Source organism: Toxotes jaculatrix, chromosome 19 (genome assembly GCF_017976425.1).
Source record: "Toxotes jaculatrix isolate fToxJac2 chromosome 19, fToxJac2.pri, whole genome shotgun sequence".
Classification (NCBI taxonomy): Eukaryota; Metazoa; Chordata; class Actinopteri; family Toxotidae; genus Toxotes; species Toxotes jaculatrix.
The window spans coordinates 19,802,707-19,829,725 of record NC_054412.1 but is presented as its reverse complement, the minus strand read 5'-3'; the positions used below and the strand labels follow the sequence as shown (position 1 = coordinate 19,829,725).

Sequence of the window (27,019 nt, the reverse complement as noted above, 5' to 3'; positions counted from 1 at the left end):
GATTATATTAGAGACTTTAGCGTCTGAGAGCTCATTTTAAAAAATAGGGTAATAAATCACAGACGTTGCCTCTGCCTGTGCTCTGATCCCTTGTTAGTTTGGACATGAGGTGTAGGTCCCCTCTCTTAATTATAATTTCTTATGAGAAAGCATTTATCTAAGTGACAATGAGGGGAAGAATGTAGCCCCTTTGTTTCGGCCTCAGAGGAAGGCACCACAGATGGTAATGCACCTTTTCAAAAAGACAATTAAAGCTGTGGTGGTGGAGGCAACATGGTGTCACATTTAAAGACCTCAAGAAGTTCATAAATTTGCAGTGGCTACACACACACGCGCACGCACGCACGCACACACACTCCTACTGTATTTGGTGCAAATAACCTTTGTACTCTGCAAAGCATTCTTGTTGCCCTTAAAATAAACACTTCATGAGATTATAATGTGGGAGATGGAGGGGATTTCCATTAAAACGCTGCAGATCTGACACAGCCAGACGCCGGAGGCCTCATTTGAGCGCAGAGAGGTCTGGAGTCGCGGAGGAAACAAAGCTCAGCTCTGTTATTAATGGGCTCGGTCTGACTCGGACACATTTGCCATTTCTGTAATGTCACAGAGCAGTGAAGGAGGACGCAATAAAACGCAGGGGCCTGGAAGCTCCGCTTATTACAATTAATAATTCATATGACTGCATTAACTAGGCGAAATCCACAGTTTCACATGGCAGGCATCAGAGCAGGGGGGATTCAGAATCCAAATGCCTTGTTACAGTCAATGAAAGTTGAAGCCGTACACAGGCCATGAATCATATATGCTACACTAAGCTGTTTTTCATCTCCAAACTATTAATTCTAATACACAAACTTTTGCCTTTTACCTGTTCCTTTTGCCTTTTTCGCCTGGTTCTCCTGCCTGCTGTTGACCGCTGACCGCTCCCTGACTTTGTGTCCTCGCGTTCATCCTTGCCCGCTTTACTCTGCCGAGCCTGAATAAAGGTGAACTCTACTGAACTTTCATCTGTGTCTTTTACTTTTTACTTAAGAAGGATTTTGAATTTGACCACATAATCACATTCAGGTTAAACAGAGTCTCACACAGCATCAGGAACAGAAGGTGATGTCGTGTCCAGCTGAGTACACTCTACACTCTTGATATCAGCATCAAGTGCTGTGAAGTGACGTCGTGCACCGACAGAAATTTGAACCCAGCAGCCCGTCTGAGACACCATATCTTAAAACAGAATAAAAGTGGCTTTAATCTGATTTGCAAAAGAGCTCTTTAACTTCCCGAAGCTGTTTCACGAAGCATCAAACAACTTAATATGAGGAAAAACTGGACTCAACTTCTTATTTCTCAAAAAAAAAAATGCCTTTTAAAGACTCATGATCGAATTACTAGTTAAAACATTTGCATAAAGCACATTTATAAAACATGCTCTGTGTGTTGTGCTGCTGGAGGAGGATGCCAGTGACATTAGTAGCCCACTATGACAGATTGCAGTGAACCAGCTCTGGCCATCTTACAGCAAATGATCCTAGAAACAGGCTGAGTCAGAGCACCATATGATGCAACGCAGGAAGTGCAAAGATATTTCTCCTTGGCCTTGGAAATGTGCGACTATAGGGATTACACTCAGCATGACGTTTACAAAGACCGTATGAAGACTTAGTGTTGGTACACACCTGTTTTTAGCCTTTTCTGTTTTTAGCCTTTTAACTATGCTGTTTCCTATTTTCCGTAGGAATCGTGCCATCAGCGCGACACAGCCTGAAATCAGCATGGCCAGAAAAATTAATGTTGCTGAAAAATAATGATGGTGGGGCTATAATGTGTCCCCATTGCCCAGCAGGTGTTTCAGTAATGCAGCAGTTACCCTTCATGTAGCATACAAACAGCTCGAGGTGAGGCTGATATCATTTCACATTTTACTCTCTCCTTCAAGTCGTCGTCCTGTGAGTACATCTTAAGCTGTGACAATGTCATTATGCCAAAGCACTGAAGTCAGGGGCCTGTGTGAAGTGTAGTGGTTTATGTGTCTGTTTTTGTTCTCCCGTGTAGCCTGGTGGCAGCACTTTGTCATGAATACAGGGAAGGTGACCGTGCTGCGTTCCTCTCCATGACTTACGCGTTGCTCTTGTCTTTTAATATCAACTTCAATTACGGCCTAATACCAGCAGCTCGTCTGAACTGCCCAGCAGCGATATGCAACAATAAAATAAAAACACACACGCACACAAAGCCTGCGGCAAAGCAGAGGCGTTCGTGTCACTGCATTTCTGCCATTTACTTCACAAGTTTGCCGAGCTTGTAAAAGCAAACATGAATAAATCATTTGAAAGACATAACTAGAAATATTAGACTAGTCTACATGGGTGACACTAGTAAATATATCTAATTTGCCCCCTGTTTGAAAATACCAGAAATATATGTGTGTATGTGTTTTTCTCTGAGCCATGTTTCATTTTAAAGTTTTTTTTCCCCTCATTCTGATGAAGTTGATGAAAAGGGAGGACGGAGGATGGGAGTGGAGCTACACAGTGACCCCAGTGTAGAAATTAAACCTACAGTACAATTCTACCATCACCTTATTATGATTCCATGATCATTTACAAAGCAGTGAAGCGGGCTGAAGTGTTCAGCAGTGTTTTTCTGAAGCGGACAGAAAAACATGGCTGGACTGCTTTCTGCATAGACTCGCTGTAAGTGTCAATGCACTTTAAAAAAAAAACAAAACAAAACCCTGCAGCTGCAGCTGGCAGCTGTTTTCACCAAAAAAAAAGCTCTGACAAACCCCCCAGTGCATTCATCAGTTTAAAAACCTCCACTTTCAGATTCAAGGTCGATGTTTAATGAGTTTAGCAACAACGGTGTGTTTCATTACCGGCTGAAACACTAAAGAATTCTAAATCTGTCACAGCTCTGGTCAGCAACATCAGCTGAGGCAGCTGGGTACTGTAGTATACGGAGCTATTTGCCACACCAAACCTAATAATATAAAAGTGACTCTTCAGAGACGATGCGCCTGTTTTGGGGAAAGCTAACACCAATTTACCGTTTCCCACTTTGCAACACTATTATCAGTAGATAGGTCAGCGGTAAAGCCAGGTCATGTCCATTGTGGATTTGTCAAGGTAAATGCCACACTGATACCACACACTCAGTTGCACTACATCAAGCATTTACACTGGGGCAAAAGTAGCCAACTACAGGGAATGGACTAAGACTTACAAGGCCAGAAGATGCATTACACTGCAGCCATAAAGGCAAAAGTAGGAGATAAGAAAAAAATAGACTTAACCCACATTCAGACAAACTCTGCAAAACAGCTCTCCTGCTCTACAACCTTTAACCAGCCGGCCATTTTATACATGGTGAAATACATTTAATTACTGGAGTCCTCTGTCGGGGCCATTCTCATTGCATTGCGCTGGGAGCAGCTATTGATTTCAGGTTGTCCTCTGCCTCATTAGACCGTGGCAGAGCTCTGCCCCTGTAAGCTAAAAGGGAACAGCGTCAATCCATAAATAAGCCGACTGCACAGCATCTTCTGTTGTGCCCGGGTGAAATATCTGGATGCCTGAAGGTGTGTGAGCAGTGAGTGTTCGGCCTTTTGTAGTTACTCTGGAACATTTAAGCCACAACAGGGGAGCTGCCTTTGATGCCCTGGGGCTGATAGAGCATCATGGGTCTAAGGTTTACCAGGGCACAGTATTTGCATTGAATCAGAGGTAATTGTGTCTTTATAGTTATTACCACTCGCTTATTGCCAGGGGCCAACACAGGAGGCAGAAACTTGAGTAAGGACAGACAGTCAGAATCACAACCTGGATGAAAATGATGATTCCTCTGAGGACATGCTGCTATTGATCTGCTTTCAGCTCCATGGGTCTGCTCCCCACAAGGCTACAGAGCGATGGCCGGGCTGCCCCTGTATGCTTCATCACTTAATTAGAAATGCTAACACAGCTGATGGACATGTAAAGGGAGGAATGAATTCCATTTCTCCTAAACTCTTTGAATGGCAAGAGAGAATATACCTGGCATCAATCTGACATCCTGATTTTAGTCACTGCTCTTTCCTGACTTGTCAAATTGGAAATACGTGGCAGCAAAATACAACCCACTACAACCAGTTTCTGAATCAAGATAGAGGACAATTTAGATCTTCAACAACAAATTCAGTAGTCATTAAAATATTTTACAAGTTTGGGAAAATGGCAAGTCATTTATTGTATATATGATTACTTAATGATCCTCAATGTCTCTGTAATTTATTCTTGAGTAAATAGAATTAAAAGCAGAAAAAATATATTCCCTGCTCTTTGTTTGAACTGGCAACCCTCTAGTGAAATATGCAACCTGCACAAGCAGACACAGCTTCATTTTCAAGGGGTCACAATCAAAAAAAGGTTGGGGACCACTGCACTGGATGCCAGGTAGATTTGGGTCATGTTGCTAGGTAACGCCCGAAAATCCTGCGGCAAAACAGAAACGGACATCCATCAAACGGTTTGCCTTGCTTACACTCTACAGAAAGAGCTGTAGATCTGCATTCAAATGAACTCATGTCAACGCCAAGTTGGTCCGACCAGTCACGACACCGGAATTGTGACGATATTCGTACTAACAAATGCAACCAGTGTCCCCCAACCAGTGTATCTTGACAAAGAATATCTCCATATAACCTAAAAGAATCGCCTGCATGTGTCCATTAGTATAGTCGTTAGCTGAACAGGTACCTTTGTGTCTCTTGAAATCTTTTGAGAGTTTTCCTTTCTTGTCTTTAGTCACTGTGCAGAGCTGCCTCAGGAAGACTGAACTAAATCTTTGTGATCTTAAAAGGAAATGAGAAAAATTGATGGCTTGGCCTCCATTGCCTGCACTTTCTAATGAATGACAGCAGAAGGAGGGGCGGCGTGCGATTTCTATGGCAAATTTAAATTCCAGCCCCTTCAGAAGCAAGCTAAATTTGTGCTGACAGGTGATAATTTAAACACTGTGGAACAGCTGGTTTCAGAGCTGCGCCTTCACATTTGAGTGGATGTGTGCCTGCCGTGTGTGTACACGAGCATTATCTCGAGCCTGATACGTGCACGCTTGTAGGACAAGGCTTTGTCGTATTTCCTTTAAATGAATTCCATCCACTCGCGACGTCTGACTTCATGCATATGCAAGGCGAGGCAGCCTCAGAAGCCAGGAGCCAGTTAAGGTTTTAAGAGAACTCTCCGGCTCTCCTGTCCTCAGCAGGCTGCACACACACACACACACCTACAGAGCCTCAGAGATATTTTTCCTCTCCCTCCTCCCTATTCAAGTGTCTCACTTCCTCTATAAACCTGCAAAACTTTTTGACTTCAAAGTGAGGAGAGTTTCTTTTTTTTTTTTTGCAGTTCTCCTGACAGAAACTAAAGCGACATATGTGAATAGGTGTTTCGGTTATTAAGATGAAACGCACGACAGCAGTGCGCACTATTTTTCCTGGGTGTTTTGTTGTGACTCCTGCACTGATTGGGTCAAATTAGCTTGACTTTCTGCCTCTGACTGATGCTGTCAGTACTTTAATTTGATTGATGCAACATCTGTGTGGGCAGGCACCAAAAATCATTCATCATTTCACTTCCAATAGCTTAGCATGCAATTAAAGCCGCAAGGAGGCTGAGGCTGCTCCAGGACTACTCAGTGCTTTAAGTTTGGTCAGTTGTCATAGACTGAACTGGATCAATGAAAGACAGACAGCTAACACATTAGCCGGAGAGAAAGAGGCAGGGGGAGGGAGGGAGAGTGTCGAGACATGGGCACATTGATGGATGAGCATGGTGTGGATTTACTGCTATGCAAGCTAGACCCCCCCACCCACACACCTCCTCTGTATAATGAGGGATGAACATAACACTGAGTGTGTGGAAGCTGTCAATGACTTAGCTGAAATAACATGAATGAAAATAGCGTTTAGCAGGAATCAATGCTAACTTTAGCTAAGCGGAACCTAGCTTGCCAGCTTTCCGGACGTAAGACAGTTAGCCGAGCTAGCTAACTTCCACTAGCTAGCTGTATTAGGGTGGAGTACAAACTTAAAGCACAATGGGTCCTTCAAATGCTGAATGTTGTGAACCTCAACTGCTGATGGTACATAAGGGATATTATGTGGGCTTGTCAAAAAAGGCGGAAAAACACCTTGTATCTGTAGGCTACGCAGGGCTGTTTCCACAAACACTGTAGGCTATGGGCTAAAATGATTTTCAAAATATGCGCAAAAGCCACAATATCATTAGGCTATAGTTTCTATTTTCTCAGACAAAAAGTGAAAAGAATTCAATTTTTCTGTCAAGAGCCGGTGAATATAAAGCATATTTAAAAACACCATGAAGTTGCTCTTTTCTTTCTCACATGGCTTATATAATATTTTCCTTCCATAAATGCGATCATAACAGTGAAATAGCTTGTTAACATCTACTGTTTCCTAAATGCCTGTATATTTATTTGTGACCTACTCTACAATAAATCCATTTGTGATTTATGAAAACAGTTTTTCAGGAACTAATGCACACAACATCACAAATATCATCAATAATGAGTCGTCAGCTGAGAAACGACTAATGTAGAATCAGCGAAAACGGCTCAACCACACAAAAACAACCTTTAAATATTACAGGGTCAACAAAGTTTTAATAGGAGAGTTAGGCATTGCCCTTCATTTGATTTATGGTTTTTGGTGTAAATTTGCACTGTTTACACATGCCAGCAGTCTTAATTTGGTGATATTTCAGAGCGGAGCTGTCACTTCATTTCAGAATAAGCCTATAAAGCAGCGAAGGTGCTGACACATGAGAAGAGATATGAGAGGTAGGATTAATCATGTGCCACAGAACGTGTATAAGTAGGGACGTAGCTCAGCTAAGCTGGGGGGGAAAGAGGCAGAGAGGGCGAGGGAGAAAGCAAAGACATGGGCACGTTGGATGGATGAGCATGGTGTGGATTTACTGCTCTGCCTACCTACACTCAACTCCACCCCGCCACCCAGCTGAGGTTAGTACTAAACTAACAGCACGTGCAGCCGAGGCAGCAGGCCTCATCAGCCATATAAAGCAGGACAGGTAAACAGGACAAAGTCAAAAGCCAAGGTCAGTCGGGGAAGTACGGTCACCTACTGTGTGCCAGGAAGCAGAGGTGAAACCAGACCACTACATCAGTCCAAGGCATCCACCTTAAATATGACTCACAGCTCACAAAATATAAACTTTAAATTAGTTCATTCATGACCTTGGAAACAGCAGTTAACTAAACATGGACCCTGTTGGCTTACACCAATGTTCTTTTAGTCTTTTAGCCAACACAAAAGGAAGTGCTCAGAACAATGGAAAATTTGAACAAGAAGTTTTTTGATATGGTCGAAGGCTCCACAGCCGCTATAAGGATTGTGATTAGAAATGACTTTGTTTCAAAGAACAGTACTGTCCACTGAAATGGATGATTCTAAAGAAATACTCACATCACTGTAGAAAAACTGCTTTTCTGAACTTTCTCATTACTGTGCATGTGGTGTGTTGTGATGGCTCAGCGTAGGGTGCTGACAACCTTCGTGGGTGTAGCCATATGCTTTTGGTCACTCTCTGAACTGAAGGATACTAATAAGCCAAATTGTGTTGCTGAATTTCCAGAACTGTACAATAATAATAAAAAAAAACACATCTCATATCAGCCAGACTGAGTTTGTTAAGCTGCTCAGCAGGAGTGAGGGGCGTGTGTGGTGAATGAGTGGTTCAGTACATACCCTCTATTCCTCATGACTGCCAGAGGTGGTGTTTAGCACCTGGATACTTCTTTATGCACACACACAGATACAGTATCTGTAACACAGAAAGAGAAATTTAGACTAAAACCATCACAAACATGGACAATGACTAATTTTAGATGTATTCTACAAAGTGAAAAAAATGCACTAGTGAAGGGAACATAGAGCAGAGACATAAATGGAAAAATGTTCTACCTCCACCCATTCTGAATTACAAATCAGCACACCATGGAACCTGAAGCCAATGACTGATTTTCAGCTCTCAGCCTGGGGAAAGGCTCATCCAGTTTTTAGATTGCATGACAAATGGGGACGTGGCGCCTTGCATCCAGTGGTGAGATTGTGTGCAAAGTTACAAATGGACCCACAGATGAGAATAAAAACGCAACTCATGGGTGTAAAATTGCTCCTTTCTTCGATTAATTTAAAGCAGCCCACTAAGCATGTGGACGTCTGGAAAGCGAGGAGTCTTAAATTTGAAAGTCGGAACCCGGTTGTGTAGACAGTGACCGCCGCTGAGGTAAAACTTCCACGTGAAAAAACACAATGTCTTGCGGAACAAGGTTTCCTACAGGTTTGGAAAATGAAAGTACATGCTCCTGTGTTACAAAGGAAAGTGTGAGAGCTGAATGTAGTTTAATTGTGCTGTCTGGAGGAGACCACTGGGGTCAATGGAGCACCTCCCTTATGGTGCTGCACTTTGGAGGAAAGAATCCACCACGTTACAGAGGCAGAAACAGTTTCTAGGTATTTGAGCCTGGATGATAAGTGAGTGGGAAAAAACTACTGGCTGATACTAGCTTATCACAGAAATGTCAGTATTGTCAAGTCAAGTCATGACTTCACAACAAATGAAAAGACAGAACAAGAAATTCTGGAAAAAAAAAAAATCCTCAACAAACAATAATTAATATCAAACATGACCCCTGATGACCCCAGGACTTTAACAGGAAATGTGGAGTAAAGACCAGTGATTGGTCTGGAGGTGGTCTCAGAGATGTAACCCACTATCAGTCCACCCAGTGATTTAAAAACAAATACATTAAACTTGGAAACAGTTCTATACTTCAGTATGCCGGTACAGGGGAGATACTGTCCCTGTTCTTAACACCAGTGAGAAGTCTTGCTGCCACATTTTTGAACCAGCTGCAGACGAGATAAGGCCGAATGACAGAATCCCACACAGAGGGAACAGCAGTAGCTGAGGTGGGAGGAAATAAAAGCGTGAACTATGGTCTCCAAACCCTTAACAGACGGGAAGGATGATTAATTTTGGAAGAAGCCGGGGCTGACAACGGCGTTGATTTATTAACTTTTAAATCAGAATCAAAGACTCCTGTGTTGAAATATACATTCAATGAAAAAGATCCAAGAGTGTTGATTGTGGTGTTGGAGTAGCTGTGAGAAACTTTTAGTCAGTCAGGATTTTTCATCCTCAATCTAATTCAGAAGCACGGATAACCAGGTTTTAGTGGGAGGTAGAGTTGGGTGTCATCTGCGTAACAATGGTAGGAGATATATTTTCTAAAAAGAAAGGAAGGGTGTCAGGGAAGTCAAATAGTGCAGAGATGCCAGAGATGTGTCTGAAGTCAGAAACAGTGTGTCCACCAGAGAACACGCTGGTTTATCTTAACACCGTAAAATGTCACTATCACTACATCTCTTGGGCACAGTTCTTCAAAGCTGAAATTAAACCCTATGTTTTATCGTTTTCTGCAGCATACTTATGTGCTCTGTACATCACCTCCTGTTTTCTCCCCTGAGAAAAAGCACCCAGAAGGAGAAAATTACTTTTAATATTGTTTTGTTTTCATGGCTGTGTCCCCCCATCTTTACATTCATCAGTCACACTGCCATTTGTTCTTTGCATGTGTTAATGAGGGACTTGTTTTCATTCAATCAATCAAACTGTCAAATCAAATCTGTTTCATTTTAAACCATATTTGCATAAAGCTGCAATGTCACCAGTTGTCACACAGTCATAGCCATACAGCAGCCTGAGACACAAGAGCCACACACTTAAAGTCAACTCTGATTAGCTTACTCGCTTATGGCTCTTTCTCATCTGAAGGCTGGAACGTGTTTCTGTTCTGTTTCTTTCTCACTTGTATGTACAACTTATTTACTTCTGACAAGAGCTGGATTAACCAACCATCTTGGTTGGCTTAAAGGTCTGTACAATACATTGCTGAAATGTGGGAGATGCAGGCTTTGGTTCCTCTGTGAACCTCAGCGATCTACAGTTACCCATAACACCCCTCTCTGGGTTAGATTTACATATTTACTTTCATTTCAATAAAAAAGAAAAGCAATATATTTTCATGATTAACATTATATATATATATATATATATATATATATATATATATATATATATATATATATATATACACAACCCAATATTGGTTGGTCTTTATAGCCATAGTGTATGTGTAGTAAAAAAATATTGTGAGGCTCTATGCCTTCCAGGCCTACTTGCTAAGGACAAGGCAATAATTCTGCCTGGAAGATGGAATTACTGACACAATAAATAATCTGCTGGCCACTTCTTTCTGATTTTCTGCTTCAAATCAGGCTATAAGTTATCCCATGCAGAGTTATGTAGGGCGGCAATCTCCAATTATGGGAATATTATAACATCAATTTTGAAGTCAAAGCACATAACAATCAATAAGAATTATATTGTGTTTCAGCTCATTTCCTCTCGTCTCATAGGGGGACCGGGAAGGTAAGAGCTGGAGATGGCGTCCAGGTTATGTTGTGATTACAGCTCTGAAGGCCAACCCAGGAGGTCAGGGGCTGAGGGGGTCAAAGCCCACCGGCCGACGTGCCCCAAAAGGAACGTGCAGCACTTTAATCACGTAAAAGAGTGAGTGCACAGAGAGGAAACCCAGTAAATCACACAGGCTAGGGCCACACACACACACACACAGCAGTGAAACTGTTCCGTATTACTGCCGCAGTGTGGAGATTGCGGCTCCTGTAGGACAACAGACTCTGCCAATCATGACCACGAGTACACACTGCGGTGACGGGAATGTGTTTGCCAAGCCTTGCAGAACAAATATTCATTTAATTTATGCAAATATGCACAAGAGTATATTCGTTTTAATTATTAAAATGAGACAGCTCTGTGTGCAACAGATTGTTCTGCTGGTGAATCGGCTGCGTCTTACACGTCCTCTCTAATTATTAACAGCGACGTCGTACTTGGATGAGACAGAACAGAAGTGGGAGAGAGCAGGAGTCCCTGTGGCTGACACACAATGTGAGTCAAGACACTTTCTCACACTGATGGGGTTTTTATTTTCCTAGCTCTTAGCTTTTGTTGTTTAGGTTGAAGGACTTGCCGTCCCTGATTTCAGCAGTCGCTTGATGACTTCAAAATGATCACAACTGATAAAAACAACATCCAAAACTATGGAAGAAGGACACAAGTTGTAATAAAGTGGAATTATCCTTTAAGTGATGCACACTGTCCGTCAGTCTCTCTGCATTTGTCCTCTGCAGCTTTTAATCTGAGTGTGCTGTTGGCTTCCTCAGAATCTTTTTTGAGCTGAGAGACGATGACTCCTTACCTCTACAACTCTTGTGAAACATGCTCTTTTACAGTATATAACAAAAAGAACATGCCTGCTGTTATTATGAGAAGCTTTAGCAAGATTAATGATTTTAAATGAGGTCATGAGATACCTATTGCTTCATGATGAAAGAGTTCAAACATCAAGGGTAAATTTCCACTTTAGAGTTCTGGTTAAATGCAATATGTTTGTAAAATCTGATTTCAATTCTGATTTACAGTCTACATCTCTGGAACCAACACACCTTCTGTGCTAATAAACGTGCGAAAGCGGAGCTCAGTTTCTTCAAGGCAGTTTATCAAGGTACAAATAATTAGTCTGGAAGACACAGAGCCTGGACTGTTTCATGAGAATGTCTAGAAACTGCTAAAATGTGGCTGTGGAAGACATAGATTTAAAAAAAAGTAACCCTCAGAGGATAGCTATGAGTAAGAGTGATAGCTAATTTCATAGCCTAGAAATCGTTTGACGTGACGTGATATGGAATTGGTAAACTGTGCACAGCATATACATACTTATGCTGTCATATGTTTCAGATAAAGTGCTTGTTGGATCATCAAAATGTGCATGAAACTTTCTGTCCATAAACACTTTGATACCGGTGTGTTTAAAGATTTTTGTAATGTAACTAAATCAACAGTTCGGCAGCTGTTAACTCAGGGATACACTGGACCCAGAATTACCTGTGTCGGTGGAGGAATCGCTTAAAACTAAGTGCTTTAAGCAACAAGCCAAATAATTATAGACAGAATTATTCACACACTGTAAAACAGGGCGGAACGGTGGTGCAGCCCCTGGGAAGAGGTCAGAGGTCATCAACAGATCAAGAAGGGCACTCACATCTGTCACCAGAGACTCCTTAAGGTGCAAGTTCCCTGTACTATTTTCAATGTATGTGATTCTGTATCTGTGGGATGTTTTAATGCTGACAGACAGCCCCTATACACAGAAGAAACAAACTTAAAAAACTGGGGTGGACAAAAGACAGAGCGCAAATTCAATCATAAAAGTTACTTATCTATATTCTCAGTGACAACTCTTGAGATTAAAACAGGATTTATAAGCAGGCAAATTCTGTTCCCAAAGTACTTGAAAGTTTACTTTATAAAGTCACTCAGCTTTCTGGAGTCAAACTCTTTCCCAAGGATGCCAGAAACAATCCCCTGTGTTACTGCATCCATGATGTCCCCCACCCCCTGCTGCTCTCCTACTCGTGTTTGTTAATTAGTTTAGATGTATTTTGGTGGGCTATGGCAGTAAAATAATTAACAATGACAAATAGCTTTCGTGTCCACTAGCTCTTATCCCACCTCTACAGCTGTGGGGATCTCGCTCTTTCGCAACCTGTTATTATCAGGCCATGTGAGCCAAACCGAAACTGCTAATGCGTTAATTTATAACATGACCTGGCATCAGGCTGAGAGAGAGAGAGAGAGGGAGGGGGGGGGAGGTTGGTTGGGTGAAAAATTGCAGTGTCACCACATGAGTCCACTTTTAGCATCAAGTTACTGTGTACGCACTGATACAGCCTCAGGAAGCAGATGTCCTTGTGTGCCGGATTGTGCTTATTAATGGGTGAGACTTGCTGGTTTCGTCAAAGCCTGAACTGTGTGGCACCACGTACAAGATCTTGCCCCCCCCCCCCCCCCCCCCCGTTACAGACAGCAGGATGTGGCAACACAAGTCAGTTTACAGTAAATCAAGGCGGAGCGACAACAGGAAGATGTCCAGTCATAGGGTGAATTGAGTGTGAATGTTGGATTGTCGGTATTCCCCAAAATGGTCAGTCCTCTGAATTCTGACATGGCTTGCTAAAACGAATGCAGCCTAATACAGCAGACCTGCAATAAATCCTACCATCATGATGAATACAATGTTCAGCTTTTATTGAAATTGCTTCAGACAAGGTGCTGATTGAACAGCACCACAAACTACATCCTCCAATGTGAGTGATGTGTGAACTGCAGGAGATACAGCTATTGAACAAGTAATTGACCCCAAGTTATCAGGGGCCACTGTTGATAGTAACATGTCTTGGAATGCACTGTAAAAAAAAAAGTGTTATCACAGTTAGATGGTTGTTCTGTGATTTGGTCCAATATAACATAAAGTAATCTGAACAGGTTACAGGCAGCACAGAATAAAGCAGCACACATTGCTCTTCACTGTCCATATCGAGCAAATGAAGTGTAAATCATTTCAGAAGTTTAACAAACAAAGGAATTAGCCCAAAGTCCAGTATAAATGTCCCCAATTTTTAAAGACTAAAGCTGGTGTTATTTTATATAATTCTCACTGTCAACAAACTCCATGACAAAACCAAAACCAATGATGCATCGGTCCGAATTTTCTGACATCCCTGTCTGAGTCCTCTCAACCTCTGTGGTTCATAGTGAAGATGTGCTGCATACTCTAACTAATCTGGACAAACACATCAGGAGTTAAACTGAGAAAAGCGACAATATGACAATATACTGTGCGATCAACTTGAGATAATATCCCTCAACCTGACACATAACCCTCACTCTGAACTCTCTAACAGTCTGCGTCGGAGAGCCTGTCTGAAACTGGCCTGTCAGTGATGTTTTAGACAGGGAGCACTGAGCTATCACGCAGTAAGGAAGTTATAAACACAACATGAGTGGTGGAAAACAGCAAGGACTGTCAGAAAAGCAAAACTATAGGTGAAGTACACAAAACACAGGAAACCTCAGTGTCCATTTTTTAGTAAATACCTGTGGGGTCTCTTCACATGTCTCTTCCATCTGTCTTATGGCTAGATGCCATCTTTAGATAGATAGCTCATCAACATGAGCAGCAAGTGGGGTGAATGAGGGAGCAACCAGTCTGGGTGAAAAGCTGCACACTGTACCCTTAGATTAGTTGCTCAAACTCAAAGTATTGGTTTTACTACCCTCACTATGGAAACCACTATACATATATACAAGTTTAGCTGAAGCAGTGTACTGGATGGAATAAAGAATAAATTAAATATCTTTGACATACATCAACATTTCAGTGTAATCAATTTAGAGGCTCATTCACTTTAAAATGGAATATAGAAATGTGACATTTTGACAGAGGAATTTTAGGACCTAGATCTGGAACAGAAAAGATTGAGGAAAAAAAAAAAAAACAATTCAGCAGCTGTGGAGGAAGCTATTTAGTGCAATGGTGCCAAAGCATTTGATGGACCGGCTCATGCCTGATGCTCAGGCAAACCGCTTTGTGAAGCATATATTTCAAAGAATATGACTCATTCTTGATTATTTTCAACTTTTTTCAAGGTGAAAAAATAAACTTTCAAGACACGCTGCAGATGAACTGCAAAACTGCAATGGACAGCCAATTAGAGGCAGGGGATCCAATAACAACCTGTTTTTGCATGCACTTTTTCACATCTGATCAGTAAATCCATCCATCCATTTTCAGATGCATATCTGGGACCAGGTTAAAGTGATAGTAGGTTAAGGAGCGACAGCCACTTTCTCCATCTCCCCCTGGGGGATCACAGTACCGTCCCTGACCAGATAAGATGCAATTCACAATGAAGGAAACTCAATTCAGTTGCTTGTATCCACAATATTGTTCTTTTAGTCACTCCCCAAAGCTCATATCCACAGGTGTCAGAATGTGGATTAACTGGCTAATCAATAGCTTTACCACACAATAGTCTGGTACAACATCCACATGACTGATCAAAAAAGTCAGTGCCCAACTAACTGCAAAGTACTGCAAAGCCCACATCCATAGTTGAGGGTTGAAATGTGAATTAACTGGTAAATCAAGAGCTTTGTCATCAGGATAAACTCCCTCTACAGCATAACAGTCTATGTACAAGACTTTCATCATTCATTAAAAAAAAAAAAAGTCAAACTGAACAGAAAGGTATTTTTGTATTTTAACATCAGGAGCAGTACTAAAGAGCCAAATTCAGCTGAGACATAACTAAAGCATAGTTCCTTCAGCTTCGCATGTATGCCAGCAGTTAGAGAAGGATTTGAATATTTAGTAAGTATTACATCAGTTAACTGCCATGCTGGCTCCCACACAGGAAGTACAGTTGCCTCAAGTCAGTCAGTCTTAATGTGTCTGTGAAAAAGGAAGCATAAATTGCAATAAATTTTGGAAGAAAAAAAAAATGCAGCTTTTTAAAGTATTAATTCCCTCTTCACATAATTGGATCGAATACCAAGGTGCCTGGCAGTATTTTTTATGGAACTGCCCCGTCAGGAGCGCAGATTGTCTTTTGCGGCAGAGTGAGGGTTGAGAGCAAAGTGACAGTGAATCTTTGAAATGGGACGCTTTACAACATTATTTGCCATAAATTACAGAGAGGATCTCGGCTCAAGGTCAGCTGTAAAAGTGACAGCCTTCATGCAGAGCCCGGTCCAACTCAGCGGAGGTTTCATCAAGGAAGCACCCACCAACTTTATCGGTGTCTCCCAGCGTCTGACCCACCATCGGCCAGTTGAGGAGGGAGCGTGACCCAGTCCCACATGAAGGGCCTTTTAAAGCTGGGCCAATAAAAGATGGTCAGTCTCCATCCAGACTTGTAGAGGACTCATAACTTAGGACAGATAATTACTTGGCAGCTCCCATAAAGTCTTAAAAGGTTGAACTTTGGGATTCATTTGCTCTTGTGTGGCACCTAGTAAAAGGTGTCGCCTGGTTTACTGATCCCTTATGAGCTCATAGTCCATCTACTGTATAGGCACAGCAAAGACAATCCATTTTAATTTGGATGTTGATTAGAACGGATTTGTTAGCAACATTAGCAGACACTGGAGGAATCATGAAGCATGTCAGTGGCTGCTGCACTGAAATACTTAATATCAGCAGTACTTGAATTTATTAGCTGAAATCACAGAGGCATTAACAGAAAAGGCTGCCAGTCCAATCAGTAGAGATCCACTGTAGTTTAATAAGTGCCATGTAACTGAGGTGAATTGAGGTTGGAATCTTTTCCACAAGTGATCAGTGAGGCTGGTCTACGGGGGATTAGCCAACTCTGATGGTACCATCTAATTAATGAAGCAGAAAATATGAGCAGTTGTTAACCACAAAGCTGGGAGTTGTTCTTGCAGGACTTTCATCTGCTGCTGCTGCTGAATGACACAAACTCTGCACCATGTAATGGTGCAAGGTCTTATTTATGCATTCACATAGCATTCACTTCAAGGAGTGTTGAAGGTCAAGAGCATTTGGTTGCTCAGCTGCCAAAATGCTGCCAAACTGACCCCAAGTCAGTGAGACTCTAACCCATGTATGCACAAATGAGATGATGTTTTTGCAGAGTTCAAAATGCATTGGTAAGCAGGGACAGTATTTGCTGCCTTTGTTGTTGTGTAATAGCTACATTAGAGTTTCCTGCTAAAGCAAATGTAAGCAGGGACCTTTAGGAAACGCTTCCTGGTGGTGTATTTCAGGCCACTTTGACATCTGAAGCAGCAGAGTTGGCAGATGAACAGCAACCTTTGCAAAAAAAAGGAGCACTTCACATTAATATTTCCATGACCCTGTGTTTGCTTCAGTAAAGTGTAACTAAAAGGTACCACAGTGCCTGCGTACTAAAAAAAAAAAAAAAAAAATCAGGGTCACCAGAAGAAAAGTACAAGATGGTAAGATGAAAGTCACAACAAAATACAGGTATTGGTATCTAGATACTTTATCAAACCTTTGGTGATTTATTTAAAATCCTGGATATTTACCTGTCTGGGTGTGAGGCTAACGGGGGATTAGGCACTGATTGTCAGGATACCCTGGCTCTGGAATGAACTAAGTTTGCCAAACCACTATTGTCCCAATTTCAGTCATACTGTGCCTGGAGTCCATTGACTGTACATCCAGACAGAATATGTGCAAATTTTTGGCATACAAAGTCAAAAGCGCAAAAGTTACTAGGGAGTTCTGACATCAGTCAGAAGCTGAACTGAACACAAACTCAGGGGCACACTCCCACACCCATGGCTGGTGTGTTAGCTTACAGCTCACTAAACAGCCCAGTTGTCAAATTCTGCCTAAACACACCGTGAGAAAATAATTCTGCTGTGAGACATATCAAAACTATAACAGGCAATATGTTTATGTAAAATGACACAAAATCAGTCTAAATAAAAGTCTGGTATCAGTTGGGAAGAGATTCCATATCATTCTGCTCCACTGGTGCAAATAAAAGCATAAGCAGCTACACAAAGTCACCAAAAAGTGAAATACAGCAGCAGTAAGAGAGCACTCTCCCCAGAGAAAGCACAACTGGCCAACATCTGACCTTCCACCTCTTGTCCTTTGTGTTCTTAGCTGTGTAGTCGGCTGAGTAAATCTGTGTGTGCCGTGTGTAGTTTACTGACATCCCGCTACATGATGTGACCTCTCATGCTGCTAACATCCCAGGCTGCCTCGTGCAGCTTTAATGAAAAATGTAATCCCGCGCTATCTCAGACGGCACCATTACATTTGCCCAGACAGTCCGTCAGACTCGGCTGACGTGCGTATTCCTCTGCATGGCGGGGGGGGGGGCATGTGATAGCATCGGGCTTATTCTGCTTTATTCCTCAGCCTCCAGTGATTATTTCCACAGGGCATGCAGTCAATCACACTGGGCTGCCCTGTCACCAGCAGCCCGACCCCGGCCTTCAGTCGGACCGTGCCGCCTTTGAGGAGAATGAAGCCCCACCTGCTTCTGTCTCCTCCTCGTCTCCATGCTTCTCTGCTGACTGGCAACAACTCGTCCTGTGACAGCGCAGCAAGCAGCGGCAGCTCTGTGTGTGTGTGTGTGTGTGTGCCAGAGATAGGCCAGCTCTGAGATTCCACATAATCACCAGCCTCTCTGTCTTTCTCTGCCTTTGCTGTGTCAGGTTTCCACAATGATTCATGGTAATGATCTTGGCTGATGCAATTTGTAAGGCACAGAGACAGGACCAGTCACAGCAGAGCTCTGCAAACCTGTTTCTTCTACTCTGTTTGTTTGTTGAGTCTCAAGTGTCTTGTTTGCTGACAGGGTCTCGGGGGGAGTGGGAGGGGGGGGGGTTAAAAAAAAAAAGCATACTGTACCTGTGTATGCAAAGATGAGCACAATCAGGACATGGTGGCTGAATAAATGAGCACAGACAGTGTTGTTAGAAATTAATACCTCAGCTACCTCGCAGATGATGAGCCTGGCAGCCTGATTATAATGTGAATATGTGTTAATTATAGTTTGTTCTTTAAAGGGTCAGTTCACCAAAATTATGAGAGACCATATTGTATTTGGTCTTGGTTTTATTTGCCCAGATTTGAAAGCTGCACTCATCCATATTTTTATACTAACAATAGATTAAATTAGTATGCGCATTGCTCATAGTGATAAACCCTCAGAGTAATCACAGACAGGTGCACCTCAGCTCTACGGAGCCTTTTAGCACCTTTCAGCTTTTTGTTTTGGTTTTTCGACCCACAACTTAACACATAACGTTTCAGCTCAGTGTCATCATTCAGTGTTGTTTTCCAGCAGCAGCAGCTATTTTAGCTAAACAGCTCTGATAAACCCACAGCACACTACCTGCCCCAGCACCAAACAACCGACAGGCACAGCTGGAGACTGGTGAACATATTGGATGTTGAATTTAGCAGCTAAAGAGACAGATTTTTTTTTTTTTTTTTAAATCAAGGATAGGAAAAGATAAAACAGAGCTACTTCAATTCATGAGGTGGCCAGAAACACTCCAAACTCCAAATTAATAAAAATGCTGCTGATAAAATTTCAGTCTTTGTTAAAGGTATGGTTAGCTCCACTCGCACTAAAAAAAAATCGACTGTTCCTGTAAATGGTAAATAAACAAAGTGGTTGGGACAGAGCCACAAGACACAATTCCAGCCAATCAGCAGCAGGAAGTGTTTGTGCCTGTAAACAGGACAGTTTCCTGGAAGCAGATGCACTCTGACCCCCTCCCTCTTCCTCTGTTTCTTCTGGCTAATCTCGTTTCCCCTGCATATCCTGACCTGTGTAACGTTACTCACCCCACCTCTGTGCTCTTCTGTGGAATTACACCATAGTAAGAAGAACATCTAAGTAACGTCAGAGATATAACCTGCGTACCACTGATGGCAGAGTATCGGTTGCTGCTAATGTTGAAGTTAGTAGCAATAATGTTACCAAGAGATAAGCGAAGCTACTCCTCGGCTTACAACTATACAATTGTGTTGTTGTTTTTAACAATGAACACAAGCAAAAGTCATCCCAGCACAAATAAAGAAACCGTCAGAGGAGTGAAGGATGGATAAAGGATGTTTTTCTGCCTTAAGTTACAATAGCTATGTAGAAGAAAATTTAATTCACTGTGCCGCTCAAAGGCTACTAACAGCTAGGGTTAGAATGTTTTCTTGCATGGTACTCAATACATGAGCTGACTTGTGAATCAATCAATACACCGTAAATTTCAACCTTAATTACACCTGCAGATGGGGTACAATGACATTCTTCTGTCTGCATTTGCACCCTGCATTAACATGCATTTTTCTTTATGCAGATAGGATGTCCAGAAACACACAACATATATATGAGGTATGTATCTTTATAATGACACAGCTCAAAACACAGGGTGTTTGTGTCAAACCGTGTCAGAACTGCAACAGAAGTCTGAGACAGATTTCAATACCTTTGCAAATAAAACCAAAAATATCTACAAGTCTAGACAGGCCACCTTTAAACAAGTCAAGATTACAAGACTCAAAGTTTGTAGAACAGCTTGGCACCCAACTTCCCAAGTTTGTCCACATCCTCTGAAAACGAGACAGACTGCTGAAGCAGTTCAGAGGAGACTGCATGATGGTAAGCGACGACTAGCACACACGCACACACACACACGTACACACACACACACACTGCCCCTACCCTCCCTGCCAGGACAGATGTGAAAGCTTTTAAAGCAACTGCAAGTGTTCATTAGAGATAAGGGAGTTTGTCTGCCCACGTAATTGCCCAGCTCCTGTGGCAGACTGTATGTGCCAGTCAACTATTACCCATATGACAGCTGCCTGCCATGCTCCAGCAGCTGCTCTTGTTCTCTGACATTTAGACCCATTTAGGCTCATTAGAACTAAGAAGCCAGTGAGGCCTTTTGTGTTGTGCCTGTTTTGCTCACACTGGTGATTAATGAGTGGCAACTTAAAAGTGCTTTCATAAGTTGTGCTTAAATGTGGTTCAACAAGTCTAGAGTGGCGGGGGGGGTGGGGGCACTTTCGGTATCTGAATATGCTTATTTAATCGAATTTCACTGCACTTACTGGCTGTTCCACCACACAATGAAAGGGACGGAACTAAACTAACAAAGAATTTCTCCTCACATCTGTAAACTGCAGGTTTGTGATGGATGCATATCACTGCACAGCACGACAACATTATCTGTACAGAACATTTCATCCACAAGGTCATACACAAGTGCTAACGTCAGCATGCTAACATGCTCACAATCACAATCACTTAGCTGATGGTAAAAAGCAGTGATACAACATTTCACCATCTTCCGTTGCCATGGTGTTAGCATGCTAATATTTGCTAATTAGCAACAGACACAGAGCACAGGTGAGGCTGATGGGAATGTCATTCAGGAAAGAAAGCAGCAAATGCTGCAGGATGGGAAAAGGAATAACATTTATAGGGAAGATCTGAAAACCAGCCCATCGATACATTTTTGTACTAATGGACCTTTGAGTAAAAACACTGTGTCAGCTGCTGTTTTCAAGGTCCAAAGTGCTCTGAAAATGGATCTGAACCTTTTCAGTTCCATCTGCCAAGGAAGACCGTGTGATATGTTCAAAAGCTCCAGGACAGCTACTAGTGTGATGTTGTAAATTTTAATTGAACTGTGCCTGTTTAAATTCCCTGTAAGTGTTAAAGTAAGTTTTAGATCTTCCAGAAATCGTTCCTGATCTGTGTCAGACAGTACCTGCAGGAAGTTTTAAGTAAAAAAAATAAATAAAATCATTTGATCATCTGATTCGAGTTCTGTTGGTTTTATTGCCCTCCACACCACAATTGTCTTTACTGGAAATTTACCAGTCTGGTACTTCACTGCTGAAACGTTTAGCTCACAGACATCATTTCAGGCCCAGCAGGTGCAATGGCACCCTTAACGTTTAGTCTTCAGATTTAAATTGCCCAGAAAAAGAAGGGGGTTGTTTGTGCTATAGAAAATAAATCCCTTTGCGATTACCTCATCAGTGTTTGCTCTGATGTTGATGGCCCTTCAGCCTGAGAGATATGGTGACCCTGTCAGGTAATCCGATCCATGGGGTACAGGTGTTGAGAGAGGGCTTTTACATACTGAGACAGTCCTAAATTCTTTCACTCTATCACTGGAATTATTACCGTGACAATTACTTCCATTAGTAATATACACACTGTACACACAAACAAAGACTAAAACATGGGGAGCTATTTAAGACATTTACTCTGCACCAGCTTGCATGTCATTAGAATAAAATCTTTTTCTCCACCTCCAGTTGTTCACCTGCTCTGACCTCGTTCACGAAGAACTGCAGCACTGTTGCTTCTGTGTCGCCGAGTTTCTGTTGAAACCATAAAAATCTAGCTCATAATCAGTAATTAAATCAGTGACTAAAGCCAATTTCCCTGCCAGAGACCCGACGTTTAATAAGCGAACTGTGGTTAAAGACAGGCTGAGGGACAGCATGCGGCTGAGGCGTTCAGCCTGATGAGTCTGAAAGTATCAGAATACTTTGTTGACTCTGTGTCTCGTCCAAACAGGAGAATGAATTTGAAACCCTGCTGTCAGACCACGGTCTGATATTAGAACAGTTATCCTCTCTGAAGACAGGGGCTATGCAGCACATCCACTCCACTCTCAGGTTGTTATCAAAGCAACACAGAGGTGATGATCAATCATTATAGATAATAATAGATCAATAAAGATATAGACAGTGGGAGATGTGTGTGAACTGAATGAAAGATTTCGTTTCAATTAAACAACTCACAGCTGCATTACCACACAATGACAAGGCCATTTCATTAAAACAGTAATCAACAAAGACAATGAAACGTTTACTGTGATGATGACAACTGGGCAAAGTTTGTATGTGTCCCCCGAGTCCCATCAAAAGTAGTTGTAACATTACTGGAAAACAAGTAGTTTGGAAAACAGTCAGCACTACTGTAAAGTTCAGGGAGAGTGTAGCTGGTAAAGGAAGCAGTGTGGTCCTATTAGCTTGGACTCAGCGGCTCGTGTGGGCTGATGAGCGTCCGTAGCCGTCACAAACGTTTAATTTGGGCACACAGGAAAGCACGAATCTGTGGGAGGTGGGACAGTTTTCCCTATTTCAGCTTCTCTTTGTGACTTCAGCTAACAAGACAGCTGTATTTTTTTATGTACAGAAATCTTGCAGAGTGCAACTTTAATTCTGTAATGTTGTCATTTTATTTTATTTTTTTTTTGCCAGTTCAGTGAAAAGTATTTTAGCATTGTCTCTCTGGCCTGTTTTGGTGACTCTGCCGTACAGCATTGCAAACTTTAGCATTGCATAATTTCAAAGAGAATATTTTTACGGTTCTGAGACAGACTGGATCTACCCTGCAGCTCCGAGTCTCCGGGGAGCGCCAATTAGCTTGTTTTTCTTTCCTTTGATCATCCGAGCTGAGATGGTGCAACATCATGCCACACTCAGGTGATGATATCTCCTGTGCAAAGCTCTGCTCTTCAGCGTCCTCACTGAATCACTCGAATCAGTTCATTAAAAAGATTTGTTCAGAGGATTTGTTCACCTAATCATTCAGTGCTCACGGATCTGAAACAAAGCTCCACGGTGTATGTTCCTCATGATCCCCAGCTTCTGGAAGTGGAGATGCTTTTGCTTCGACGAACATGCCAAACTCCATTTAGAATTCTTGATATTTTTGATAAGTTTCCTATCTAAATATCAGTGATCAGTTTCATGGCAGCTGCAGCAGCAGCTGTGAATCTCTGCACTCTCCCCTTACTTACATTTTAGGTTTGTGTTTATCAGGGAAGAACAACATGGAACTTGAAGGTGTGAGTTTGTGTAACCGTGTGAGGAATGACATCACTGATCAGGCCATTGATTGGGCCCACACCCCACAGAGTGTCATACCCTCCACTTCTCCCTTTCCCTCTCTCCTTTTGTTTTCCTGTCTTGTGTGTGCTTGACTGTATGAGTGGAGACAGTTGCATGGGAGGTCAGGTCACCAGCTGCTCATCATCCTACTCTGCCATAAATACATGGTTCCAACCTCAACACCCCGCCAGATCGTAGACTCTGTTCTGAAGTCCGTCACATCCCAGCCGCTCTTGTTACTGAGCAGTCCTCTAGCACCAGCCTTTTGATAAAACGCGTAGAATTCCCCAGTCTGACTCTCGCCGCCATCTCCCTCCTGCCTCGCCTGAATCCCTCACTGGATCCACTCCGCCTCTGCGCTCCCAAATGGCTTTGAGGATATCTTTATCAACCCACTCTGCTTTGAAGTGGATTAAACAGAGAGTGAGCGTATTAGAAAAGTCTCAAAACACAGAATGACTCAGGAGGGGGTTTCAGATAATTTGGCCCTGGTACTCACTCCCCGCCAGAGGACATTCAGGCTAAGGTGAGCACGGCCATGTCCTCCTGCAGCCGGCGACATCCATAAAGATGACAGCGGCCCTGCAGGAGACACTGCTGGGGCACACAGGAGAAGAGAACTGCCCTAAAATAACCAAGCTCTTTGGGGTTTTGACGGCAGCGCCTAATGATAAGAAGTGGCAGGGGTAGCAGTGGTTCTGTTGGCAGGCACCGGGCCCATTTGGCATAACTGAACTCACTGGTGAGGCGGTGATAACTTTAGATTGCTGAAAGCATCAGGCGTGAAGCTCTGTAAATGGACATCACGGGGAAAAGATAAATGGCGACGAGCGTGCGAGCCAAAGCTAACGCTCTGCCTGCCTGACTGACTGATGCAAACACACCACTTAAGCAACACAGTCTCCTCCAAGATAGCCTGCACACATCAGGTAAACAGATGAAGTGTTATGACAGTGAGTTTAAGAAAACATGGCCAACTCATTCATAAGGAATTACGGTAGCCCTGAGGGTCAAAACACAACACGCATTTTCAAAAAAACACAACATCTCACAAAACAGCTCCCACCCTTTTGCTGTGTTTTCTGAAATGTCATGTTTGGTGAACGTTGTCGTCTTTTGTGAAAGGTTGTTGTGTTCTGTGAAATCTTGTCTTTTGATGTAAGTAATGCTCTGCTGTGTTGACAAATCCTGGACAGCATCTGGGTGAGGGGGGGGTGGGGGGGTAAACCACATCAACATGAGCAGCCGCACATCGAGTCACTGAAGCCAAATCAGGAGCTATTGCAGTGAAGGTGGCTCAGCTGCGTGCTGGGTTCAGTGCTGCATCAAGAGCAGAGGAAAACTCCCAAGTTCCTCCTGCAGGTTGGACTGCAGATAGCTCCATCACACTTTCTGCTAATCTAACAGTTTGAGAAATATTAATATCAACCTCTTTCAGAGAGAGGGATTTTATAGGGTCCTACCTTAGTGATGCTGGCAGGTGCTAAGCTAAGTTAACCACATACTGACTCCAGCTACGCACTCAACACACAGACATCAGTTTGATATCAATCCTGTCAAAAAAAAAAACACACACACTCTACCATATTTCGAACTGTTTCTTCAAGCGTCAACACAAACGCATCTCTTATGGTCTGTGATATGACAGAAAGGCAGCGGAAGCTACATGATGAATGGAAGTAAGAGGCTGACGGCTGATGTAAGCTTGCAGAACATCGGCTTACACGTGTGGGTCGCCCTGTGATCTATGGTTTGCTGTTGTACAGGCCTGTGCTACACACGTTATAATGGGATCCGGCTGCGCTCACATTACAGTCGCCAAGCTATGGACCGTGAAAATAACACTGAGTCAAGTTGGCTTCGTAAAATATGGCCACTTTTGTTAAAAAATAAAAAAAAAATAATGGGATTCTGCTATTTTACAGAAGCTCATCCGTCCTTGGCCGCTTTATTTACAGCAGAGTATAAAAATGCATTCCAGTGATCACAGAGCTCATATAAACTCTGCCTCATAACCCAGACCTTGATCGTCATCTATTTGCTTTGTGCCACACATACGATGATATTACAGCCGCAGCCTTTATGTGCAGCCTGTGTCACATCCAAACAGATTTATTTACAACTTCCTCTTCTTGCTTGGGGCACACAGCGACGAAAAAAATGGCCTGACAGGATGCATTACACAGTACAGAAGTGCGGTAGTGTACACTGGCTGTGGTATCCTGGCCCCATATAGTCCTTTACTGAATAAAAAAAATATGCTGATGCTGCTTATCTAACTGATCAGACAGTGAAAGTACCAAGAACATGTTAGTTCATTATCAGCTACTATTAAACTAATAAAACGGTGCAGCTGTAGCCTGCTGCACAGAACGCTTTCTGCACAGTGGCAGCTATTTGCCCCCAACAATGCTAACGAGCTGCAGTGTTTGGATTAAGAATATTTTCTCCTCGACTGTACAAATACCTTTCTGTCAACGGAGATAAGCGAAAGAATCATTACATTCATTTTCTTAAAAGGTAAAACCCATTATTGTGACAAAAAAAAACCCCAGTGAGCACACTGCCCTCAGCTCTTATCCTCTCATTGTGTGTCGGTGTGGAGCGTAATCCAGAGGAAGAGGCTGATTCAGCACCATGGACAGCAGCTATTGCCTCACATGATTCTTTTTCCTGCTTCCAGAAAAAAGAAAAAACATTATCCTCAGCACCTGGTCTACTGCAGCCACGTCTGGGCTTATACAGGGTTTACGCCAAGTTCCCAACTGGAGCAATGTGTCAATTCACAATTTTACTTAATATAAGATCAATTAATCAATGTTGAAGATGAAGGGTTTTAGATAGGAGCTATATTAAAAGAAGAAAACCCTTATGGCTCATTAAGAAACGCATCTACAACCTGGATGTCATTTTGCTGTTTTGGCCATGGGTTATATTAACATTAGGGCTGCAACTGCTGATTATATTCATTATCAATTAGGCTGCTTCTTTGTCTAAGTCAGAGAACATTAGGCGTAGTGAGTATAGTCCAACAATAAGGTAGGACAGACTGTACGTAGCCTGTCTGAGATGTGAAATCCAGGCCACACAAAGTCTGCAAAGCACTTGCTTAACTGCAGTGTCTCTCTGAGCTTCCTGCTGTGACTGCACACTGCACACTGACATCTTCATCAACGTTTTTATCAACTACTCACATCTGGACTTTGTCAGCTGGGATAAGGACAGTGATCAGAGACATTTCAGGAAGGAAACCAAACTAACTAACTGTAAAGGTCCCGGTGGGTGGATTCTGAGATGAGAAGGAGTTCTGACCTACACAATCTCTGACGCTAACAGCTGAACAGACCGCTCACACTTCCCAGAGAGCGCATTTATTCTATTAATTCCAAAGCCAGTGCACCCCCTTCCGGGGGAAGCTTTTCCTCTTTTTGTCAAATGCTTCTGGCACTGCTTGCATGAATGGAGAAGCTTTTCTCATGTGGTAATCACTCTTTCTTCCTGCTTAGAAACTTTGCTGTGCACTACCTTGCCAGAAGCTGTGGGCCAAAGGCAGACAACTCGGTCACCCAGAGAATTTTTC

General features: G+C 42.5%; 1 protein-coding gene across 1 annotated transcript in view; it reads right to left on the bottom strand.

Annotated features, from left to right (window-relative positions):
* The window catches only part of LOC121199611 (heparan sulfate glucosamine 3-O-sulfotransferase 5), a 62,604-nt gene that overhangs the window by 16,986 nt on the left and 18,599 nt on the right, over window positions 1-27,019 (bottom strand). Inside the window, exon 2 of the mRNA XM_041064458.1 lies at window positions 7,769-7,844. The gene's annotated coding sequence lies outside the window, so the exon portion shown is untranslated. The remainder of the gene's footprint in view (window positions 1-7,768; window positions 7,845-27,019) is intronic.